Source organism: Mustela erminea, chromosome 1 (assembly GCF_009829155.1).
Source record: "Mustela erminea isolate mMusErm1 chromosome 1, mMusErm1.Pri, whole genome shotgun sequence".
Lineage (NCBI taxonomy): Eukaryota > Metazoa > Chordata > Mammalia > Carnivora > Mustelidae > Mustela > Mustela erminea.
Window position 1 is genome coordinate 201,909,198 of NC_045614.1, and position 5,490 is coordinate 201,914,687.

A 5,490-nucleotide genomic window follows, 5' to 3' on the forward strand; every position below is an offset into this window, starting at 1 on the left:
ATTCCATGATTATCCCGATGCTGATAAAACTACGATTCTTGCTAGTCAAGTTGGGCTGAGGGGAGAAGGGAAGGATGGATATAGTTTGAGTGCAAATGGCCATACTCCTACTGTTCGTACCTGAAGTTCCAGTAGCTTTTCAAGAATGAAGACTTCTCAATTTGTTATCTGCTTTTGGTTGATTTCCAGTGCCCAATCCCCTCATGACTCCATAACTAGAAATACCTTCCCCCAAAGAGATTTGAGGAGAAAATTCTGTATGAAAACACAAGAACAGACTGTTATAAAACAAACCACACAAAAAGAGATAACAACCTAGCAATGTTTTTTTTTAATCTTTTATAAAATACTTGAATAAATTGAAATTTTGATGATGGGCTCATTAGAAATGAATAAAATCATGACAATATATACAAACACTAGTGAAATTGAAATGTGGTATTCAAAAACAATTTTTAGCTTTAAGTTTATTTAAAAGAAAGAGAGGAAGGAAGGAAGGTTAAAATTCAACTTAAGGAATTAGAAAAAAAAAACACTAAAATAAACCAAAATAAAGGAGAAGGAAGCATAAAGCTAAAAAAAGAAGGTAATGTAGTATGGAAGAGGAAGTGAATCTTAGAAAGTAGATTCAAGAGCTAGTTTTTTGGAAAAGACCAATGAAATACACAGACCTCAAGCAAGTCTAATGAAAGAAAACCACAAGAATTTAAGTCCCATGTGAGCCTTGTGGCCACTGCATTCTCAGCACCAGAAAATTGCCTAGTACATATGGGTACTTTGTAGAGATTTGTTAAGTGAAAAAAAAATTTAAAAAAATTTTAAGGCTATAGAAATAAACACAGAAGAGAAATTTTTTTTAGTTTTTTTTTTTTTTAATTTGACAGAGAGAGATCCCAAGCAGGCAGAGAGAGAGGGGGAAGCAGGCTGTCCACTGAGCAGAGAGCCTGATGTGGGGCTTGATTCCAGGACCCTGAGATCATGACCTGAGCCGAAGGCAGAGGCTTTAACCCACTGAGCCACCCAGGCGCCCCCAGAAGAGAATTTTTAAAATATTATATGACAACACTTCAAATCTTATAAAGAATTATACTCCTCAAAGATACAAAAGCAGACTTAAACTGATGGAAATATGCTATATTAATCAGTCATGATGTCCATACTGCTATGTAACAAATAACCCCAGTGCCTTAAAAATAGAAACCACATGTTTCTCACTACAGGTCTCCAAGTTGGCTGCAAATATGCTGGACTACCTGGGGTTCCAGACCCTGGGGTTCAAGTTCTAAGTTCCAGGCTGCAGGATAAATACTAGATTCAGTTCTATTCAATGTGTCTGCTGTCTTCACCTTGAACCAGGGATTATTCACTGCATGCTCTTCTCATGACAGATCACAGACCACAGGAGAAGCCAATTAATTCACTTAAGGCACATTTTAAGCTTTTATATGCATTCATCCACTAATGTTCCATTGCCCACAGGAAAACACTGGAGCACTATCTTAGTTCAGTTCCAGGTTCTATAACAGAATATCAAACTGGGTGGTCTACAACAACAAACCTTTATTTCTCGTAGTTCTAAAAGCTAGAAGTCCACAATCAGGGTGCCAGCATGGCCTTGGGAGTATCCTCTTTCTAGCTTGTATTTCTAGCTTTCTGACTTCTTGCTGTATCATCATATGGTGGGGAAATAGATTCTCTCTCTTTTGCTTTTTCTTATAAAGGTAATCTCACTCATAAAGCTTCACCCTTCAAGACCTAATCACCTTCCAAAAGCCTCATCTCCAACTATGATCACATTGGAGATCACAACTTCAACATACACATTTTAAGGGGGACTTAAACATTCAGCCCAGTAGGCAGGAAAATAGACCACATCTATTCTAGTGTACTACATGGTTATATGCCAGAAGCAAGTGGTGACAGATTAAGAAGAGCAATCCAACCTACAACAAAGCCCAACTTTATATATAGTAAAAGATACACAAAATAAGACTATAATCAGGTAACATGTTTTATCTATCCAACTGATTAAAAACCCTAAATATATTTTCTTAGTGAAGCTGTAGGGAAACAGGTGTTCTCATACATTGGTAGCTAGAATATAAAATGCTACAATCCTTTGGGAAAGGAATTTGACAATCTGTAGAAAAATCATATATGCATATACCCTTTGACTCAGCAATTCCACATTTAGAAATCTATCCAAAGGCATACTGGCATGGTTGTCAGTTTTAGTGTGTCAACCTGGCTAGACTGTAGTCCCCATTTATTCACTCAAACATGAATCTAGGTGTTGCTATGAAAGTATTTTGTAGATGGGATTAGAGTTGATAATCCACTATTTTTTTAAGGAGAGAATTAATATTTTATTGTCACTTATATCAGATGGCAGGTGGGTCTACAGTCTTCATACTTGATGTAAATGAAAAAAAAATTACAAGTTTTAAACAGTCAATGTCTGATTATGTTCTCAGAAAATATAATTAGATTAACTCATTCATGGTGGCTTCAAGTTTTTCCTTATTTGATCCAGAAAACTCATCTATTTTTTTCCTCCTTTTTAAAAAAAAACTGTAAGGTTGCCATGAATTTGACTTCACACTCTGTAGCAATACCCTGTCATTGATGTGGACCTCAAGGAACACCACGTTAGAATACTTCTCAGAGAGACAATGAGAGAAAAGATCATTTCCCAAGGCCCACACCACATGGCTGAGAAGTTCAGTACTACAAGTTTATCTTCTGTACTCTTCAACTGTTCAACCTTCTAAAAAGCATACTTGTTCTCCAACTGTTTTGCCATTTTGGCAGCTGGGGTCTGCCAAGCGACCCATGAATGTGGCCTCAAAGGATGGGATGGAGATGGAAGAGCTCACAGCAAACTTCCCTTTAGAGCAACTGGGGGGGTGGGGCAGGCGGACATCGCAGGCATGCATTTTGGGGCACCCTGGCCAGACCCTGCCTCCTGGGCCATAATCAGTTTAAGTTAAGTAAGGAAGTTTATCCTAGATAATTTGAGTGGGACCAATTCATCCAGCTGGAAGCCCTTGGGAGCACAGACTTCTTTAAAGAATAAGAAATTCCACTCGTGGAATTGCCTGTATCTAAATTTTTAGTCTGTCCATCCTGCAATCCTGCCCTGCAGATTTCAGTTACGTAGCAAGCCTCAATAATCCCTCAAGCCAATTCCTTGAAATAAATATCCTACTGATTCTCTTTCTCTGGTAGAATTCCGACTAGCAAAACTGGTGAATGTACCAAATGACATAACACAAGAACATTCATTATACTATTATTTATAACCACAAAGCACTGGAAAACCACGCAAATGTCCATCTATATGGGGACTGCAAAGGAAGACTATTGCTATGGACTGAAAGCTTGTGTCCCTCCAAACTTCATGTTGAAACCCTAATCTCCAATGTGATAGTATTTGGAGATGGGGCTTTTAGGAGTTAAGTAGGTCATGAGGGTAGAACCCTTATGATAAAGTTGGAGCCCTTATAGAAAGAAACAGGAAAGAGCTTGCTTCCTCTCTCTGCCATGTGAGGACACCAGGAGAAGATGGCCATCAGATATTGACTCTGCCAACAATTTAGATCTTGAATTTCCAGCCTCCAGAACTATGGAGAAATTAATTTCTGTTATTTACTCACCTAGTCTATGGTATTTTGTTATAGAAACTTGAGCTTTTAAACTTTGTCCTTTGCATCTGTAATAAGGACAACCAAGCATCTGTAATAAAGACTATCTCTATCTTCTCATACGGTGTGATACCCAAAACATACTGTAAATTAAGAAAAAAAAGATGAAGAAACGTGTAGGCACACACTGACATTTGTCTAAGAAAAGGAAGATGAGATACATAGTCATGTAAATTCAAAAACTGAAGGATAAATTATAAAAAAAATGTTTAAGGAAAAGGAAGAAGGTAGTCTTTTCAAAACACACCTCGTTTTAGAAATTTGAGTTTGAAACCATGCGAAAACAGATAAAATTAAAACAATTCAATCTAAAAAAGCAATACCTACAAATTGAAAGTAAATTAAACAAATTAACTTAATGGTGTATTAGGTTAGTAGCAGAGAGAAATTATTTTGACTTAAGAGTTAGATTACAAGGAAGAGTTAGATTACACATCTCCTGTGGGCTATATTCTTGGTGGGACAAAGAGACGTGAAAAAATTATAAAGCATGAAGCTGTTTTCAACACTAATAGTACCATCAATAATACTGGTTTTATACACTCTGGGGTGTGTTGTGGTGGGGGGGAATGTTGGGATAAAGCAAATGCAGCAATGTTGATGCAGTTGGGAACCAGGATATTTCACATGAGAAAGAAGAGATGCAAGTGTAACTCAACGTTAAAGTAACACTTGTGTGTTACTTAATTACTTAATTCTACATTTGAATTAGAAATATTAGTGAGAGGCAAGAGTACATGGTAAGTGTTGCTTTGTCCAAGAATGGTCACCAGCAGGGGAAGGAGCTGACCTCTGCAAAGTTCTGTGATAAGTGGCTACCACCTAGCTTCTTAAGGTTGACTGATACTGGTCAAGCATGAAGTTCAAACATGAGTATGAGGTTCCCCTGCACCTGTATGAGCTTCCCCTATGGCTGTAACAAATTTCCACAAACTTAATGGCTTAAAACAGCACAGATTAATTATTTTACAGTTCTGGAAGTCGGAATTCAAAAATGGATCAGCAGAGCTGTGTTCCTTTGGGAGGCTCTAGGAGAAAACTTGTTTTCTAGCTTCTAGAAGCTGCTCATATTCTTTGGCTCATTCAAAACCAACAATGGCCGTTTGTGTCTTTCTCATACCGCATTACTCTGATACTAACTTTCCCACTTCCTCCTTCCACATGTATATGACCCTCATGATCACGTTGGGATGACCTGAAGAATCCAATATAATCTCTCTATTTTAAGGTCAGCTAATTAGCAAACTTAATTCCATCAACAACTTAAATTCTCACTCACCATGTTCACGGGTCCCAGGGATTGGAGCAAGGACATTTTTGAGAGAGTCATTATTCTGCCTACCAAACCACTCAGAACATGCCAGGAAAGAGATTTATGCTTCCCCAACTATGAAGGGAAAAGTGGTGAATTTTGTCACTGCTTGTTGTATTGCACAGCTTCATAAGGTTGGGACCCCAGCCCTGACCACATCAAAAGGGCAAATGCTCCCTTAATCATCAAGCTTAAAGCCTTCCCACCCAAGAATCAAGGTCAGCTCTCGCAGAAGCTAGCATCTCGCCCCATCAGGTGGCTGCGACCTGCCTCAGAGTGAGGAATTTTCACATCTGCTCCTGCCCTTGTCCACATGAATTTTCCCCAGTGAACACTAATCCAGCAGGTTTATTACCAGTAAGCTCTTTGATCCATGGAAACCAACTACATCCTACTGCTTAAGGGACCAGTCGTGGTCAACCACAATGTTGGACCCAGTTCCGTTAGATAATTTTCATGAGAGCAAATGAAAGC

General features: G+C 38.4%; 1 pseudogene; it reads right to left on the reverse strand.

Moving 5' to 3' along the window:
• Positions 1–1,982: 1,982 nt before the first annotated feature.
• Positions 1,983–3,751, reverse strand: LOC116596064 (annotated as a pseudogene).
• Positions 3,752–5,490: the final 1,739 nt, after the last annotated feature.